Below are 21,812 nucleotides of genomic sequence, written 5' to 3' on the forward strand. Positions count from 1 at the left end.
CGCGCGATGCAGCAGCTAGAACAGGAGATCTGAGGGTTTTTGATGTCCTCCGGAATGGATTGACTTCCGCCAATCCGACCTCATTTTCTCTACTGCCGTTATTGTTGCCGCTTTTTTTGTCTGGTTCGTTGCCACTTAGTAATGTTGTTGTTTTTGTTGTTGTTTTGCTTGTCTCCATTTTAAAGGGTCCCCACTCAGATCCGTTATCTCTAATCGTAGTGTAGTTGCCTTATAACCCCATGGTTGTCTATACTATGTAGGGAGGCCATGCGAGGGTTGACACATGTCTTTATGGGTACATGTGTTCAGAGCCGGGTCAGCACTAACCAGGAACAAATTCAACTGGACCTACACGACCAAGTGAATGGTGACGCTTAGAGAGCGTTACCTGAGGCCTGCCAAGGCTTTAACGGGACGGGGGCTACCGTGACATTAACCCAGGAGCCATTTCGGCAAGGTATCACCCTTGCCTACTAAAGTCCTAGAATAACACAGTAACCAGCCCATGTCGAACTAAATTCCTTTCCATTCCAGTTTGCCATAATTAAGATCTTACTGGTCTCGATCTTAATGGGGTCCCCCCCGCCGTTTACCATACCTGTTGCCCTCAGTCTATTATAGTTGAGTTAATGCTCATAACTAACAGACTGGGGTGTGGATTTTAGTCGCCTCTTACGACAGGCATCCATTACCGCGGGAAAATTCTAACCCCTTAACCCGCTGGGGGGTGCATGTGTATGTGTGTGCCGGTCTGTCTGTGTTTGTGTGTGTGCGTGCCGATCTATCTGTGTTTGTGTGTGTGTGCGCGCATCGCACTTTTCTGATAGTAATTTTCTGTGAAAAGTACAAATTGGCCGTAAAAGTGCGGTTTAGGGGCACTTTTTGCTCGTTCACTTCACTTTTTTCCCTTATCTTCCATTTCTGTTGTTTTTTCGCCTCTTTTTCCCCCTTTTTTTTGTTTTTTGTTTTTTTTTTTTGTATGTTGGTGTGGGCTTTAGTGCATCACAATTGTGGTAGGGGCAGAATAGTGTCTGCTGTGGCTGACAGCAAACACTCATATCTCCTTTTGAATAGAAAACTGATTGTGTGGCATAAAGTGAAATAAAAACAAGCCAAATAAGTGAGGGAGCAATGACTGAAATGAATGGAAAGCAATGACTGCGTGAATGAGTGAACGAATGAATGAGTGAATGACTATCTAAATGGTATGAATGTATGAGTATGGCCAAAAGCGTCGGTTGGATTAAGTTGCTAACACAAAAACAGCTATGAAATGACTCTGGATTTTTGGACGAAATGAAAAATTAAAATAAAAGGCAGCAACTATGGCAGAAAAGAGGCACTGACATGAATCCTTAATAGCTTGGAAATTGCTATTTGGGCACAGCCCAAAATAACCGAATGCCAACGCTTTAAATTATAAATATTTGCGCTAAAGAAATGTTGTAATTAATTACGAATCGTAAAAGGAAAACTGTTTTATGGCGAACCCCTCGCCGTCATACTCAACTCTCAGATTTGAATTTAGTTGTCTAAGACTAATTTATACAAATTAATCATGCAAATGATATGTACAGCAAAAAGAGCTAAGTATGCGATGAAGGATAAATGCGAGGGTGCGCTTAAATGAAATCGTTCGAGTTAGTAAAATGCATCACAAGCAACCAGTAATTGGACTAGCCAAGAAAACCAGCATCGATTTTTATGCCCGTGCGCACTAATGCACAAAGATTTAATGAATTTACTCTCATAACGGTTGTTATAACAGCTTAACGAAGCCAAGAGAGATACTGACATATGTACGAGATGGCAAAGATGATATACTACCAGGTCCTCCTAAGAAAAATTGTGCGAGTAACTTGAGCGGAGGCTGTGTTGATTTTTTCGTGTATCACCAATCTGTCGTCACAACACCCACGGCGGAAACAAATCAGCCGATTTCTTTAAAAAAGCTGAGAGCCGCCTAACGATCTCATGATGGCCACACCTTTGCAACCTGAATATTGCGCGAGGTGTGATTGTTAGTATTGTTGTACGGTAGAGTCACCGGTCTTTATCGTCTATCTCGCCTACCGGTAGGCCGAAGGAACCTGCTTTTTCAACGCGGTGGGTCCAGGGGAGAGAGGTTATTGGTGAATGGTTTTAAAGGGCATATAAGCAAATGGTGAGTGTCATGCGAGCTACATTCGCATGCGAGACAAATGTTAAGTATTTTTGAAACAATTCTGAATAATAGGTGCTTACCCACCCACTGGAATTTGTTGAAAGCTACCTCAGCTGCACTATCACGACAGACGGCGGAGCAGATGAAGATGTCAACTGCAGGCTAAAGAAAGCAAGAGCGGAGTTCGGGCGAATGCGTGCAGTATGGGCGAGTTCGCAAATTTCCAGGCGCCCTCAATTGCGAATATTCAGGTCGTATGAGAGGTCAGAGTTGTTGTGCGAAAGTAAAAAATGGCTAGTCTCTAACACCATTACACAGAGGCTTCAATCTTTCGCCAACAAATGCCTCCGCATCATCTGTAGAATATTCTGGCCGAACACCATCAGCAACGATGCGCTGTGGAGATCATTGAATGAGGAGCTCATCCTATTTCAAATCAAACGCATAAAGTGGCGATGGATAGATCATACCCTTAGAAAATCATCAGATAGCATCACGAGAATAGCACTAGACTGGAACCTGCAAGGGAACAGAGGTCGCGGTCAGCCAAAGATCACTTGGCGAAGGTCGATGTTACACGAGCTACCAGAGGCCGATGTCATATGGGACGGCGCAAAAACAACAGCCCAGAATCGTGTACGATGGAATAGTCTTGTCGATTCCCTACGCTCCCGAGCGGAGTGCACAAGGATATACAAAAAGGTATTTACCCTGCTGCAATATCCTATACGCAATCGTGCCAAGATGACGCAGGTTTTACAAGGCAGCTGAAGCTCTTCGTCTGCGATGGATGGTGATAGGACTCCGATGACGATATTTAGGAGCCGAAAGTTTAAGAAGGTGGTAAAACACTCTGAATGAATGTCGTTTAAATCCTGCCCAGTAGATATGTTTGGTCCAGGATCTCGTGAGTGTAATTAATGCGATACCATCTGACATACCTGGAAGGGAACTCAGCATTCAGCAAGTGCCGCAGGGGTAGTTCCTACTATAGTAATCCAGCACGAATTACTTGCTGAGCATCTTGCTATTCTTCTTTACTGGGAGCGTAGTACCCTCGCTGTGGTAATGTTTTAGTGGGGACATCAGAAAGCATCGCGTGGCTGTCCTGATACAAGGACGATCGATTTGCAAGGTTTGGTCATTAACTATGGTGAAAAAGAAAAGTGCGAGGCTGCTACGTATCACGCATTCTGCACGATCATTTCACATGTTTCACACAATTGTCCAATCAGACGTCGTTCAGATGGCATCGAAGGAACATGCACGTGAACTGGGTTCATTTTTTTCGTATATCACGAACAGAATCTCAGTTTTTTTTTGTGAACACATCCTTCTTACGTCAGCCCATCAGCTGATTTTGTCAAATTCGCCGAAGAAGGGTATGTTGTTGAGCACACCTTCTCAATTCTTTTCACCATGGAAAAATTTGTTGGTCCCCTCACAGCGTGTCCCCAGCACCGGGCAACGAAATGGGCGCTGCAAAATTCAGAAAACTCCCGCTTTCTTGGCCTTCATGGCCCAGCGCCAAAACCGAAATTATTTCTAAGTCATGCGGACTCCGCCTATCGAGTAGGTTGGTCGAAAGGAGGGCACTTATTGAGTTTATTATTATTAGTAAGGCTGTTGTTAAAAAATAGGGGAAACGGAAATCACTGAATGCATCTACGGAGACGCACCTACTGGCGATGCAGATCAGACATCCTCCAAATTTGAGAGATGTAAATTAGATCCCAAAGCTGTCGAAGGCAGTCTAGACTGAAAATTGGCAAATTAGCCAAACAACTTGAAATGGACAGAGATGCTAACATTAACCTACCCTTCTAATTAGAAGATGAGTCGATAGCATGATGCTGGCTCCAAAACTGGCGACTCTGCACGTAGGGAGTGTAGAAGAGGCAGTCTTTGTCAGAACGCCTACTTGGATCTTCTCTGTTTTCGATGAAATGCTGAAATGGAGAGGAAGAGGAGGGTTTGTTTTAGAGGCACGGTCGCTTTGACGACGGTTCGGACTTGAGATTAAGTTGAGGTTGAGTTGAAAACGAAAGTATTTTTTCAAGTCGCAACATTGATTTACAGTTCCTCCAATTGAGAATCAGAATATTTTCAATATAAAATTAAGTCGTTTTTATTTTGTATGGCGTTTGTTTTCACTACTTGATCTCAGACGTTACTCTCACTTGGCTTCAACATTGAATAGTCGATCCCCCGCCCGGTCTGCGGAGGTGCCCCGCAAACTACCTATGTGGTCGATACTCGTCAGAATATTTCGGTGTCAAAACTCAAAAAAGGGGAGGATAAAGCAAGGAGTACTACAGGGTGGTGTCCTTGCTTTTCAACTTCTACATGTCAAGGCTTCCTCAACCACTAGAGGGAGTCTCACTGATCTGATACAATGAAGACTATTTGTTAACGGCTTCTGGCAATGACATCAATGGCTTGTGCTCAAAAGTGAACGAATAGCTTTCCAACCTTTCTCAATTCTTTACTGCGAGAAATCTTTAACTTTCCTCCACTCCTCTTTTTCCTTTTCCTCCTCCAAATCCACGACGACCCAATGCACGAAGGAAATGAAGCTACCTTAAGACAGTCAAGAATAAAGACAGACAGACAAAACACTTTCACACATCAGCTGAATAGAAAATTAAAGGTATACCATCGACAATTATTTATATAGAGAGAAAAGTATAATTTTCTATGGGTGAAAAGCGAGTTCTAGTATATATTGTATCAAAAATGCATTTTGGCAAATGTTTCGAAATAGTTCATTAGGGTTGTACTTTATTTCACATGGTTTTAGAAGAAGAGGCCTAATGTGTCTTGAAACTCGAGAGAGAGAGAGAGAGAACATCATTGTTAACTTTCAACAAAATAAATGGGCCGTAAATGGATCTGTAAGCAGTTTAACTATAAATATTATTCCTAGCAGTTTGGGGAAAATTAAAGAGCTTTAGACGGCTGCTGTATAGTGGAAGAACACACGGTATAGCGACTCCCATCGAAAATCTCTTAAGGTGAAAAAAATAAAAACTGTTTTTAAATGGGTTCTAGCCTAAGAATGTACAAATAAATTTGGTAATGCTACCTGCAACTATCGCACCATATTCCAGTATTGGTCTTACTAAAGTTATTGCAACCCATCTTAACGAACACATTCATTAAACGGGCCCATTCCTTGGACGGATATATTATTCCCTAGACTTGGTGTCTTGGGTATCTTAATGAATAACCGTTTCTCTCTTGGGCGAACAACAGTTGACTGTCGGTGAGTGCCGCCCAAAGGAGGTTTCACTGCATTTGTAAAATAAAAGGCATTCAATTGAAAAACCTCTCCCGCCTTCACCATGTGAAATGCTTGCGGCAAATTTCGTTTGTGAAATGATAATACCAACGCACACAAAAATTCGAAGATTTAACTGTAAACAAATCCAACACAAAGGACATCTGTGCTAAAATTTGTGCATTTAAGTAAAATTGCAGATGTTGCAGTTGCAAAAATCGAACTTCCAATTAATGTCCATGAGATAATTTACTTAAAATACTAATTTACTCTCGACGTAACCACAAATACATAAAGATTTTGCGAATTACCCAATAAGCATTAAGGAATCCCATTTCGGAACCTTAGGGCTCATAATGAGCTCTTTTAAGAGTCTAAAAAAAAGTTCAACCATATCAGCTTAAACTCACACATTAAATGAGTTTAAATATGAGACTCTTGCTTAAGACACATTTATGACCCTACCGACATGGGATCCTTTTTAAGACTCATTTATGGCATTCATTGGCTGCATATACGACTCTTTTTGGATTATTTCTAAAACTCATTTATGACTGTTAATTGCATTCCTTGTTTCCTCTCCATAGGAAAATTATATTATATTATAAATATCAACTATCGTAAACATCAGTCAGCAGCTCATTGCTATCTTAGAAATAATTGTGTTGTGTATGAAACCTTACATAAAATTTGATAAAAATTTTTGAATCAATTACCACAAAGAAAAATTCGCTATCCCTTTAATGTATTATACGAGGAGTGTTAAAAAAATTAGGTGAATTTTCTAATTTCGCGGACTACGTACATTTGACTTTCGATTATTATTATTATATTTTTTTTTATTGGTACACTCGTCTCGAAGATATGTTCACGATTTTAGCAAAATTGCATATTTAGTTGGTTTGTGAGAGGCATAAATAAGACAAATGTTTTGCGTTTTCGGCGATTTTCTGCTATCAAAGAAGTTGCATCAAATTGTGTGTGAAAAATGGAATTTAGTGCTAAAAAACCGTTGATATGTTGACAGTGGCATACGGAGAGAGTATTCTGAGTCCAAAAAATGTTTACAAGTGGTAAAAGCTTTTCACAGAAGGTCCAGAAGATATGAATGACGACGCTCGCTCTGGACGCCCCAGCACATCAACAACAGATGAAAATGTTGAAAAAGTGAAGAAAATTGTAATGAAAAATCATCGATTCACAATTAGAAAAGTTGCTGAGGATGTCGGCATATCGGTTGGCTCATGCCATGCAATCTTTTCAGAAATTTCGGGCATAAAGCGGGTGGCAACGAAGTTCGTTCCGAAATTGCTGAATTTTTACCAAAAACAACGTCGCCTGAGCACCGCTCAGGAACTGTTGAATGGCGACAACGATGATCCAGATTTGCTTGAAAGGGCAATAACTGATGATGAATCATGGGTATATGGTTATGACATCGAAACCCAATCGTCCCAATGGAAGAGTCCAGGAGAGCCAAGACCAAAAAAAGCACGCCAAGTTCTATCAAATGTCAAAGTTTTGCTCACTGTTTTCTTTGATTACCATGGCGTAGTGCATCAGGCGTTCTTACTACAAGGACGAACGGTAAATATAGAGTATTGCATTCATGTTATGCGCTGTTTGCGTGAAGCAATACGAAAAAACCATCCGGAATTGTAGAAAAAACGCATGGCTTTGCATCATGATGATGCACCAGCTCACTCAACTTTGCTTGTGAGAGATTACTTGGCCAAAAATAACAAAAACAACACCGCTATCATGCCCCAGCCACCGTATTCACCAGATTTAGCCACTTACGACTTTTTCCTGTTCCCAAAATTAAAGAGACCCATGAAAGGACGGCGTTTTACAACGATTGAGTAGGTAAAAACCGAATCGCTGAGAGAGCTCAAGGACATAACAAAAAGTGCATATCAGAACAGCTTCAAGCATTGGAAAAACGCTGGATCAAGTATATTAACATATATCTGAGGGGGACTACTTTGAAGGAGATAAAATAGAAATTGATGAATAAATAAATATTTTTTGAGGCAAATTATTATTATTTTTGAAAACACCTCGTATACATGAATTGAACAATTTTACCTTATTAAAAGTTCTAGAAAAGTTATTTTCAATAAACTGTCGACTTGATGACTTTATGAAGTAAGACAAAAAATCAATTCGAAAATGTGCGATAAAAATTCCTAGGTTGAAATTTTTTTTTTATTACCACAAAAGGGATAAATAACACGGTGCAACACTGAAAATACACCTGATAAATTACACACTGTAGGTTGTTTATATGGTCGAATAATGCATAAAAATATTTTTGTTATATTTTTTGCACCCTCCAATTTTTATTTATTTATAAAAAACCGTTTTTTTCAGACTTTGCGCGGTAATCTACGGATATCTCAGTCATTTTTTCACCGATTTTCAATATTTTATATGTTTTGAAAATGATATTGTCAGACCTTTCAAATGATGTACAACAAGTAATTATTCAAACTAGTTAGTTGTGATTTTTATTTGATTAAACCTGGAGAAAGTGCTTTTTTATCATTTTTTTAACTTTAACAATTTTTTATTGCATAATTTTACAACAAAATTAAAGATGTTTGTTAATATTCTTTGAGTGCATTTATTAACGAAGAAATTAATGTATTACTTTCAATAATCGGATAAAAATTGTATAAACTACGCTAGTTTTCCGTAAATATCCAATCAGTCGTTGTGTTGACGGCAACGAAGTGTCATTGGTTGATTTTGTTGTTGTACATATATCACCAAACAACAAAAGTTTGTTCGTTTATCACCAACAAAATCTCAATTTTTTGTAAACACACCGCAAGTGGCGTCCGCCCATCAGCTGATTTTATCAAATTCCCACAGAGCCGAATACCGGTATGTTAAAGAGCTCACCTTTGAAATCTTTTCACCATGGGGAGCTTCGGCTGTCACGTCATAGGGGAATCGGCAGCCGAATTCTTCTCGATTATTTCAAACAGATATTCATACATTCGTCCAATCAGTGGTTCTTCACATAGCAACGAAGCATATCGAAAGTATATCAGTTATTTTATAAACACATCCCCTCTTAGGTCAGTCAATCAGCAAATTCTTTCAAATTCACTGAGAGCCGAATAACGTTCTAATCTTGCCCACACCTCTATAAATCTTTTCACCATTCTTAGTAGCACTCTTTTCGAACTCATAAATTCTGAGTACTTCGAATATGTTTTTTTTTTTGGGTAGTTGAAGTTGGGATGAGATATTTGCAGCTCGATTCGCCCTACGAATACATTTCTTACAATATTTGATAATAATGCGCTAATAAAGTATTAAAATGCGCATACATACATACATACATATATGCATGTATCTATAAGGAAACTAAAAAAATATTATTTTCTATTATTAACAAGAGCTTATATAAATAATTAATTATAATTATGTTGCAATTGTAATTACTTTCAACAAATAAATAAGTAAATCAATTCCTTTAGGGTAAATTCACATCCAAATCGGATGTTTGGTCCTTTGCCGTGACGCTCTGGGAGATATTAACTTTCGCACGCGAACAACCCTACGAACATTTGACGGATGAGAAGGTGATCGAGAATATCGGGCATATCTATGCGGATGATAAGTTGCATGTGAGTAGCTAAAAGTTTAAAAAAATTTATTGTATATTCGCATTTGCAAGATGCGTGCAAATGTAATCAGAACTTTGTAAAAATTATTATTTCTAGCTATTTTAATTCCTTGAGCACTGATTGATTTCATGTAAAGTGAGTTTGACTTTGTCGTAATTTTTTCTGAAAACTGGTTTAGGCTTGATTGAACTGAAGGCTTGATTATCATAAGAAGTGAATTGAAAAAATTTGGAAAAAAATTCACAACTCTGAGATATCAATGTTGAAAATTTGGTATAGAATAATTTAAAGTGAAATATCATGGATTATTTTTTACATTTTTTTTATTATTATTTCCCACATTAATCATACATCCGTTGTCAGTATGACAAGTAGGTACATTTTTTAACAATTAGTTAGAAAGATTTTTAAATATATTTTATCATGGCCAGTGCCATTAAAAAAATTATCCTTTTCATTTTTTAGGGTTAAATAAAATTTTTGAAAAATATTTAATTTTTTTTTTTTTGTGTGAACTGGTTTATTTGTAAGCTTGAGTATAATAAGAAGTAAATTAAGCAATTACAAAATATTTAGTAATTTTGAAATTTATTTAATGTTGAAAATTTGTACAGAGTATATTCGATTAATATTTGATTATATATTAATTTTCAAAACAAAATTTATTTTCAATTTTTTAGAATAAAATATAATTTAAAAAACAAAAATTAAAAAAACAAAAAATTATTTATTATTTTTTTTTAATTTTATCCAATGTTGAAAATTTAGCATAGAGTTTTTTAAAGTGAAAACTTTTCGATAAAATATAATTTGTAAATAATATAATTTTTTTTGTAAAACTAGTTTATTTGTAGGCTTGAATATAATAAGAAGGGAACTAAACAAATTTGGAAAAAATTCACGATTCTGAGATTTATTTAATGTTGAAAAAAAAAGATTTGGTACAGAGATTTTTAAAGTGAAATATCTTCGATTCTTTTTATGTTAGGTTAGGTTAAATGGCACAGGTTAGGTTAAAGGGCACACTTGGACGAATATTTAAAATTCGTCCGTTGTGATGCCATACATAGGAGAGGAGAAAGGAGAAGGGAAGGAAGAAGGAGCCTTGGGATTAGAGACGATGATGGTCATGCATTTTACGACGGCGCCGACGGTGGCTGATTGGCGTTCATAGTTAGCCGCAACAAGCTACTGATGAACTTCACCAAATGTATGATATTTAGGCCGTGAGACTTGGGATTGCCTGAAGTCCATTCTGCAGAAGCTGCCTGGACGACGAGGTGGAATCATCTCAACACCTTCTGCTCAGCTGCCCTGCTCTCGTCTGGCAAAGATTTAGACATCTGGGCTCTCATTTTTTTCGATTCTTTTTAACATTCAAAACAAAATTTCTTTTTAATTTAAAAAAAAAATTAATTTTTTTGTTAAAAATTTTTGAGAAAAAATATTTTTTACCTTTTTTGAAAAACTCCTCCCAACCCCAGTTTATTCCTTTCATTAATAAGTGATTCTCAGTAATTCCTGAGAATTTCCCATAAATAAAAATATTAAATTTTTCTCCTATAAAATATTTTTGAAAAGTGCATATATTTTATCCAAATAAATCAACTTAGCCAAAAAAAAAAATTTTAAATATATGTTATCCTAGAAAATCACATAAAAAATTTTAATTTTTAAAGGAAGCGAAGATATTTTCCTTTAAAAAAATCTATACCAAATTGTTTAATATTGAATAAATATCAAAATTATTTTAATTTAAATTGCAATACTCAGAATTATTAAATTATTTTTCTAATTTAATCAATCAGTTCAAATAAACAAAAAACAAAAAATGTTTCAGTACAAAAATTGTTTGCTTTTGTAATCTTTCAAACACTTTATGATTTAAGTTCTGATACAGGCTTGTCCGTATCCTAGACTTTGAAACAGTTATAAAGCAAATTCCTTCAAAAATATGTCTAAATCTGCCTAGAATCAGCTAAAATGTTCAATAAAATTCATAGAATCGGAATTGAGTATCTGAAGAACCATCAATTTAAAGCCTATGGAGCAAGTATTTCGACTGCTAAAAGGTATTCTGCATAAATTGCGTTATCACATCGATTGCCACTTGTGAACGCATTTCAACTGTATCACTCACTGAAATCGACACTCTACTCTAGAAATCAACTTGTAATTACATTCACTTTTAGTTTTTCTAAATAAATGCAATTTATTCTCTCCAATTCCTCAGGAACTGCTGCCAATGCCTCTGAATTGTCCGCGTGAAATTTACGATCTAATGTGCGAATGCTGGCAACGCAACGAATCGAGTCGACCCAATTTCCGCGAAATTCATCTCTTTCTGCAACGTAAGAATTTAGGCTTCAAGCCCAACAACACAATGCACTACTAATTCAAAGAGAAGAATCGAGAAAAAAGGAACTAACCAACGATTTTTAAAACTTCTAACAAAAATTAGTGAACATTTCAAAAAATCAGAGGAAAGCGTGTAAATTATTAAAAAAAAGAGCCGCTTGAATGGCAGTGAATACTTGGTATTTAACACTAAAACAAAAAATTATAGTTGTAAATTATAAGCAAAGCTAAACCCGGCGAATTTACTACTTAAATAAAACTTATGTATGTAGGTGACAGATGACAAATGACAGGTGAAAAGTGACAAGCGGAAAGTGACAAGCGGAAATTGACAAGTGGAAGGTGGCCAATGGAAAGTGGCAAATGGAAAGTGTCAAATGGAAAGTGGCAAGTGGCTAGTGAAAAGTGGCATATGACTACTGACAAGTGACATATGACTGGTGACAAGTGACCAATGACACCTGAAACCTGACAACTGACCGCATAGTGACTATTATATGAGCTGCAAAATGCAAAGCAAATATTATCAGCTACTTAGTATACACTAGATTTATAGTATATTAGAGTAAGTAAATATGTGTATGGAAATGTATGTAATTGAATAAGGGGATTGTGTTGTAATTAGCTACTAAGCGAGGCAAATAGTATATTTTCTGATTAAAAAGCTGAAACTGAAGTGGAATCATATGAAATGTTTGAGGTGGTAGGCGAAACTCTAAATATTTTTAAGTAAATACATAAATGTATATAAGCAGCTATTTCAACTTAAATTTAAGCTTAAAAAAATAGAGTAATTGTAAATTTTCCTCAATGGCCATTTTGAGGCCTCAAAGCGAATACACATCACTAGCATTTGTAGGAATAAAGTTTCGAAATAGGAAGAGGCAAAATTGTTTGTATGTATGTATGTACTCAAACTTAATTCGAAGCAAATGTAATCATAGTTGTAAGACGATAATACTTCTGCGTAGACATAAAAAGCTAGAAAGTGTTTTGCATCAATAACTTTTGCTTGTGGTTGAGCTGAGAATTTGTGAGAAAATTAAGAAAAAATGTTATGTTTGGCAAGAAAATTATACATTTTTGGTGGGAAATTCAAGGTTATTTATTAGTTTTCAATTTATAAGCAAGTATTTCCTACAAAAATGTATTTTCTTAATTTTTATTTTTATTTTTACCTTTTTTTTAAATATAAATCTTTTTTTTTGGAAATATTATTCACATTCCTTGTCGCTTTGAAAATTATTTTGAACTTTCTCTAACAATGATTTCTTCGAATAAACATAGATTTTTGCCGTGAAAGAAATTAAAAATAATTTATATAAAATTAATGGAAAATATTAAAAAATTAAAAACAATTAATTATTTTTTAATTTTTTAAAATTTTCCATTAATTTTATCTTAATTATTTTTATTAATTTAAATTATTTTTATTATTTTTTAATTATTTTATTTTATTTAATTTTTAATTAATTACTTTATTTATTTTAAATTTTAATTAAAAACTAAATTAATTATTTTTATTTTAATATTTTGAATTTTAATTATTTTTTTATGTTTAATTATTTTTATTTAATTATTTTTAATTATTTTCTATTGTAGTTTTTGCTGTCTGATAAAAATATGATAAGCAAAATGTTAAGACTGCGTTAGACCTAAACAAAATCCTTTTCTAAATAAATGAAATTTCACTAATCAAAAGCAAAGTTAATAAACTGAGAAAAATTAAGAATAATTAATTTTAAACTACAACTCATTACGAGAGTCCTAACTTTGTTAAATTAAACAAATAGCTCTACAATTAGAGTAAATTTTTTTGGATTGAAATTATATCATATTTTGTCGTGATAACGTTTTATAATTCGATGTAGCCGGCTGCTTGAACTGCAAGCGAGAGCGCGGAACGAAAGATAAAGAGGCACAATCGGCCTCCGCGCTCGGCAACGTTCGACATCTGGCTCTCTACTACTTGAGTGAGCATATATATAATATATATGTATATGCGCATATGCATGTATGTATATAAAATCACATATTTGTATTTGCATATGCCTTCTTCCTGTGTGCATGGTAATGAACCATTTCTCTGTTGAGAATAGGACGATGATAGGGAAAGTAGGAAATGAAAGGCGGTGTTTCAAGTGTAATGTGTCTTGAAACAGTAAAATCGATGAATTGTGCCTCTTAGTGTTGTTGACTTATTAACGTCTGATGCACAATCGAAATTGAACATATCTTTCATGAATTTGATAAGTGTTTCGTCATGTTTCACGTTTATGCAAATGTAACTTAATCATTTCCATTGCTATTCCATTTACCTCCTCCTCTATATCCATACAAAATATCTATCAAACAAATAAAATTAAAATTTGGTTTTAAAAATTGCAACCATTACATCAGTATTTTCTTATGACGTTGTCACGTTGAACTATCGTCAGTAAACCGACTTTACAGACAACCTCCTTTTTTTATAAATTTATCTCAAATGTAGCTCTTTGGACAGACAGGAGCAAACAAATTATAAACTATAGTAAAAAATATGTTAAGCAATTATTAATAAAAAAGTTTGGCGAAAAATTATATCTCTTATCTGTAAATTAATTTAATTTTTTTGTTTGATATTTTGTTTTGTATAATATGTAAATTAAATATTTTTCAGCATAGTTTTATTACAAATTCAAACACTATTACATTAACAACTTTTGCAATTCTAATTTTTTTTTTTTTAGTCTTGAGCTAAAAATTTTTATTAAAATAGTTTTGATAATACTTCTTAAAATAATTTCTAGAATTATCAATTTTCAGATAATTTTGTTCAAGAAATTTTTAATAAATGCATGTATGTATTTTTTTATTTTATATATTTTTTTATTTACTTTTTTTTATGGAGATGACAAAAAACATTGAAAGACGAAATGTGTGGCACTTGTCTTTCGACTCACTCACTAAAAACCCCCCTCCAGCCCCGTTTCCCTCCTGCGGGACAACCATTAAATATTACTTCACGGGACAAGGAACGGCCTATTGCCTCTTCTTGAATATCTGTGCTATATTTCAGCGCAACGCAGTTTGGTAATTACTATTCTTGCCATACTACTGACGGCGGACCATTGATTTTCTGAGTCCAGCATAATATCTACTAGGTTACTAACCATTATTGGCTTCTCAAGCCTATCACACAAATCTTCCCTTTCCAGCTCAAAATGAGTGCACACAAAGTAAACCTGCTCCGCTTCTTCCACTAAGGTGTCACAAAAAGTGCAATACGGTGCGACTTCATACTTGAATCTATGCAGATACGATTTTTAATCATCCATTTTATTATTATTTTTTTTTTTTAATTTTTAATTTAATTTTTAAAAATAAAATTGTTTGGGTTTTTAATATTTGCTATGGTGTAGGTGTATTGCTGACTTATTGACATTTCAATGTGATTTCTTCACCACACAAACAAACACACACAAATAGGTTTATTCGCGCTCTTAGCAACTACCATTATTACTTGCGCGATTAAGATACTTCCCCTTTTTCACAATTTTGCGAACAGTACCCGGAGAGCAAAGAGGCGGCTGGTTGACCAATCAGCATATAGAAGCAGCGACTTATGTAAGCGAAGAAATATCACGGCTTTGTGCATAGTCGTGGAGAAGTGTTGTCATGATATGGGTACAATTATAACAGCAATGTTTTCAATGACCAATATAAATGAACTCACATGGCGTCCATTTTCAATGGCACTTTTTTCCGAATTTTAGAATAAGCTTTTTTATATGAATGGCATTCGCTCTTCGGTTTACAAACGGTGCATTTTGTATGCTATAACAGGTACTTAGCTCAGCTTTCCATGTTAGCTGTTCTTCGAGAGACTTATGCTAGAAAACAAGGAATTTTAGGAAAAAATTTGGGTAGGCAGTTTTATAGCCCATTAAATTTTAGTATAAAAAATTGTAAATTTGAAGTCGCCCCAAGTATTAGTTGATTTTCAACAATTTATTTATTGCCTGCCCATGTTTCACATTTTCTCAGAATAAAACGACATCTTCAACGACAATTTCGTTATGCAATTTCAAAACTGAGGCTGGTTTCAAATTTGCGAGTGGTTCTTTATATTTTGATTACGAATTGCCAATTAAATTTTTTTCCAATGAATATATTTTTTTTTTAATTAATTTTATTTTTTTATTTTCTCCAATTAATTTATTTTTAATCTTTAACGAAAAAAATATTTATACTTTTGATTACGATATCTGAAATATATTTTATTTTTCAATTTTTTGGCAATAACTGTTTTTTTAATTTTTTTTTTCAATTAATTACCGTTTTTTAATTTTTTCCAATTAATTTTTCTTAATTTTTTCCAATGTATATTTTTTTCAATTAATTTTATTTTTTAATTCTCCAATTAATATATGTGACCTGGTCTACGAAAAGGTACCTTACGTGCGAAAACAAGTTTTCGAGAAAACAGCAGTTAAAGCTTAAACTTGTAACCCTTGTAACTTTTTTAAATATTAATATTTCTCAATCCGGTTTGGCTTATTTTCTTCAGCATAGATCACAGTATCAATCACCTCAGAGTGTCCAGGAATGGTTCAGTTTTTAATTTGCACAAATTATTGTCTTCGTTATTCTAATTTGTATCATGACAAACAATCAGTCTTTTTCGTATTGGTACTTTTCTTTTTTTTAATAACTTTTAACAAACTTTTAAACAAATTATGACTTTCTGGTTTTTTCACTATGCGAATCAACAAAAAAGTGAAAAATGATTTTTTGACACGTAAGGTACCTTTTCGTAGACCAGGTCACATATTTTTAACTTTAACGAAAAAAATATTAAGACTTTTGATTAGAATTTTTTTGCAACAATTGTTTTTTTTACAATTAATTAACTTTTTTTAAATTTTTTTCAATTATTTTTATTTTTAAATTTTGTTCCAATTAATTTTTTTTCTTTTTTTTAAGATTAATACTTTCACCAGCAGAAACTTAAAATATTAGTGCATTTTTCCTATTTTGCTAATATGCTTTCTTGCTCAACGACAGTCTGCAGAAGATTATTTGTTATATAAAAATATTTATGTAAATATGTATGAATCTAAGAGTAATAAAGAAAATTGAAAAATTATATGTACACTAAGCAAAAAAAAGTAAGTCGTAAGATCAAATAAATAAAATAAGATCAATAAAATAAATAAATAAATAAAATGTGAAAATATGGCATTGATTCAAAGCAAAACAAAACTAAATAAATTAGACGTATGTGTACCTATCTCCGCCGCCTGACCTGTCTACAAAGAATCCAATTCTCAGCAAACTAAAGAAATACTTGAAAATGCTTCTAATAAAATAAAACTATTTAAATGACAAAAACAAGAAAAAAAAACAAAACATTTGAAAAAAATTACATAGACACTATCACTATATCTTCTAAGAATGTACACTGGTTACCAATGCTATGCCTACAATAATATTATACATTTAAAAAACACGCGCCAGCATGATAAATCTTTTTTTTTATTCAAAAACCTATAATAGGAATATGAAATGGAGTAATATTATACAATGCACTTGAATTTCTAAAAACAAAAAGCTGTAAAACTAGAACCTGCATATGGTAAATGTTTTTGACAATAAAAGTTTTTTTATTTATAAACTTTTTTTTTTGCGGCAGCAATCGCAATTTTTTAATTTCATTAAAATTTGTTAGAAATTGTTATTTTTATTTAAAAAAAAAAGAAAAAATTTCAAATTGATTGCTAAAATAGTGTTATGCATAATTTTATTACAACATAAAAATATTTATATTATATTTGAAAAATTTTTGTATTGTAATTTTTTTCAGAACGTAGAATTTCTGTGTCAATTATCTGCATATCAAATCCATTTTATAGTTAATTTGCTATTCCTAACCAACTTATTACTTATAGTTCAGGGTGGTCCATCTAACGTTTGGATTTTGATAGCTAAAATAACATTCGTGGTTTTTAAAGAAAAGGAGTTTTGGTTAGAAATTTAAAAAAAGTTCATAGTTTTTAAAAAAATTAATTTTTAGTTAAACATTTAAGAAACGTGTCGCTTTTTGCTTGAAAAAGGTGGAAACATATTCAACACATAAAATTTTAAACAAGAAATTTATTTGTGTTAAGAAACCAATAGATTTAAAAAGAATAAAATTTATTTCTTGAGAAAAAAGAATTAGGGATTTAGAAAAAAAAACATTATTAAAAAGAATTTTTGAACACAAAAGTTTGATTAAAAAAAAAATTCTTTCAGGAAACATTTAAATTCCCAACACTAATTGGACCACCCTGTATACACTTTATCATATTGCTTTCCCCTTTGTTTATATACAAGGTGGCGCAAAATTAATCATCCAGTGATTTTACGTACCTTTTAGTCAAAAATAAAAAAGTTTGGGATTTAAAAAATTGCTTTTTAAACCGCAAATTTTTCTTTTTCAATTTTTTAAACAGGAAATTTATTTGTATTAAGAAACCAATGTATTAAAAAAAAATAAAAGATATTTTTTAAGAAACATGAATTAGGGATTTAGAAAAAAACTGTATTAAAAAAATTTGTAGACAAGAGTTTGATTTTAGAGAAAATATTTTTTTTTTAGGAAACATTTAAATTCCCAACACTAGTCGGACCACCCTGTATACACTTTTTCATATTATTTTCCTCTTTCTTTATATACAAGGTGGCGCAAAATTAATCACCCAGGGATTTTCCGTACCTTTCACACAAAAATAAAAAAACTTTGAGATTTAAAAAAAAAATTTTTAAAACCACAGATTTTTTTTTCAATTTTTCAAACAAGAATTTTATTTGTATTAAGAAACAAATAATTTTTTAGAAAACAAAAGTTATTTTTTGCTAAAAAAGAATTAAGGACTTAAAGAAAACATTATTAAAAAAAATACAAAAGCAAATTTTAAAAAAAGAAAGTTTGATTTAAGGAAAAAAAAATTTATTTCAGGAAACATTTAAATTCCCAACACTAGTTGGACCACCCTGTATACACTTTTTCATATTATTTTACTCTTTGTTTATATTCAAGGTGGCGCAGAGTTAGTCATCCAATTGTGTTTTCGACACTTTTTTTACTAAATAAAAAAAAGTTGATTTTGAGGGATGAAAATCTTTACTTTGACCGCTACGCGCTCCTTACATGCTTGCCTTTTTCTATACTGCAGCTGTCTATGTCACAAGTGTCAAAATATGATTGACGTGTACAACGTCATTCGCAAAAATTTCCAAATCTTTCGACAGGGTGTTTAATTTTACACCGCCTTGAATAGATCCACCATATCATTACAATGTATAAAAAATATACCATAGAATAGACCACCCTGTAGAAACATTTTCGAATTATTTTTCATCTTTGTTCATAACTAATCCACCATATCAATACTGCGTATAAAAAAATATCACAACATATATTTTGCTGCATGGGTCTTCACACACACATAGATGTCTATGTATATGTATATTTTTTAAAACTCTTTTAAGCAAATAATATTTTTTGAAAAAAAAAACAAAGAAGAAGAAATTAGAAAAACTGATCAAATCTCCCTTGTGCCTTCTTCAACTCAATATAATTTTTAGTTTTTATTTTTAATTTCAAATTTTCTCCTTCTCTAAAATGCTAAAATAATAGTCGATTTCCACTAGGAACTCAGCTGCAGTTAGGACTCTGTTAAATCGCAGAATTTTTCAACGCAATAGAGTTAATTCCAACAGCTGATTTTTGCTTACATTTTAAATTTGCTGACAACAGTTTTTTTATATGTACGTTTTTTTTTGTATTTCTATGTTACAAATGTCATGTGAAGAACTTTCTTGTAGTTACTTTGCTGGTTTAGCATTTTTTTAATATTTTCTTTTTCAATAGATTTCCACTATCTTCATCAACTCATCACTGTCCCTTTCCAGCTTCTTTCACACCCTTCTGTTGCTTCCGAAAAGCTTTAAATAAATATGTAAAAACAAGGTTTCGCTACAATTTACAAGTACGCATTAGAGAAAAAATTATTTGTGCATTTTTTGAATATAAGTATGTAGTGTATATGTATGTATATGTATATGTCATGAAATTATAAATGTAGTTTTAATTAAGTGAAATATCAATAAGAACGAAAAGGAGAATAATCAACGGCAACTAAATTACGTAAATGTGTAGCTACTGTATGAAAAACGCTTCAATGAAGTAGAGAGTAAAACTTTACATGTAATTTAATATTTATACATCAAAATAAATAGAGTGTGTGTATTTTTTAAAAAACGCTTGAACGAAGTTTTTCGATGAACAAATTCTCTATAAACTTATTTGCTGAAAACTGGTGTGTATTTAATGCTAAAATTACGAAAAAAAGAATAGAAATTTAATTAGAAGCTTAAAAAAATATATATAAACATTTATTATGCATTAAAAGAATTTGGAATATAATTAAGTGAATTTCAGAAGAATTAAATAAATTTGTTAGTTAATAAAAAATGCATTCATTTTTGTTCAAAGCCATGCACAGGCAATCGCAGGCAACCATTTACACACATACACTGACAAATAGTGGTAGTAAAACTGGTTGGAAGCCATACAAGTACAGTAGTGACCAAAACTTAAGCACCCTTTCAGTATGTTTTTTTATGATTTTTTTTTTTATAAAGTACGTAGAAATATTGCAAATATTAAAAACTTGGAAAATTCTTCCTCTGTGCACCTCTGCATTGAGATACGCGCCAAAATAGAGCTCACCTTTTTTTTTTTTTTTGTATTTGCCCAAAGTAACGTATTTGTCATTTAATTACCAATTATACTTTTTATAAGAGCATTTATGGGTTAGTTAATATTATTTATATAACTATCAATAAAATTCGTTTTAAAAATACAATATATGGTACAGAGATACTGGATCAATTTCTTTTAACAGCTACGTGATATTTCTTTATTACTTTTTTAATAAATTCTCCTTCTGTTGGGTGTTTTCATTAGCTGCATGAGAACTATCGATATCCATTTCTGTTCCATAAGGTTTGGCAAGTCATCATGAATCGTTTAACGCCAGAACAATACTCCCAAATTGTGGAAATTTACTTAAAAAAAACCAAATAAATTTGCTCGCGAAGTTCGTAGAGCACTGGCTTCATCATCGGCTTTTATTATTTTCGAAATGAGGAAAGAGCTGTCGTTACGGTACATGGCGAGCGCTATTGAGTCAATCTGACTGAATTTTTGTTTTCAAAAATTAATCAGCTACACATCGACGAAATTTGGTTCCAACAAGACGGTGCAACTTGCCATACGCGCCTAGTTAGGTGGTTGGGTCTGATGCCTGCCAATATGACACACTTAAACCTGTCGTAGGTCTGTTGTGATACAACTGGGACTTCTCACTTACACTATGGAATCCCTTTTAAGCCATCCTGTGAACAGCGCGCCTAAAAATCGATTTATTGCAATATTTAAGCTACCATTGACGCCATCCGGTCAGATTTATTGGAAAAAGTAGTCAAAAATTGGACCCATTAGAAAAAATGGGCCTCGTAGCCGTGCCGACGTAGGCCGGCTTTTATATTCAAAAAATGAATGTCATGAAATTATCTATTCAATTATTATAAAAAAATCCTTTCAAAAAATGTATATTTTTATCATTCAGGCTCTTTAAAAAACCACCCGATATTAAATTTCTTTTCTTCTGCAGCCAGCTTCTAACACATATTTTCGTAGCTTATTTTGCCAATAGTTGAAGATCAAACCTTTTCACTACACTCATTGATGTGTTTCTGATTGTTGACACCCAAGGATAAATTACCGCGTTTGGCCTTGAGCTATGGTGAAAAACAAAATTGCGCCTTCGGGTATTCGGCAGCAAAACTCTGCCAGCTCATTTCACAAGAATTCACTCACTCGTCAAATCGGTGTTGATGTTTTTCGTAAACAAGCCGCCGTTGTGGCACCTGTTACGTCAGCCAATCAGCTGAACCTTTTAAATTTTCTGGAGCCGGTTAACAGTCTGATCTTGGCCACATGTTGCGATTTCTTTACCCCAAGCTCCATTGGAAGCTGCATATCAAAAATCGAGTAAAGAAGGTCAGTATAGCTTACTGCTCCTGTAAATACATATATGTTCGGCAAAAAATGGGGTATCAAGCCGCGTATCGTACTCTAGATACAGTACTTAGTAGTTCTGCCAATATTGACGTATTGGCTACCTAGCTTAACGGGTAACTCTTCGAACAGGCTATAACAACACTAAATTAGTGAGAGTGCAGAAAACTACATGTATTGGCATCATCACGCCCCACTGTCTCCCTTAACATCATTCTGGACTTACATCGATTGCCGCTCAGAGCGCTATTAGATTAA

This window comes from Anastrepha obliqua, chromosome 5 (assembly GCF_027943255.1).
Source record: "Anastrepha obliqua isolate idAnaObli1 chromosome 5, idAnaObli1_1.0, whole genome shotgun sequence".
Lineage (NCBI taxonomy): Eukaryota > Metazoa > Arthropoda > Insecta > Diptera > Tephritidae > Anastrepha > Anastrepha obliqua.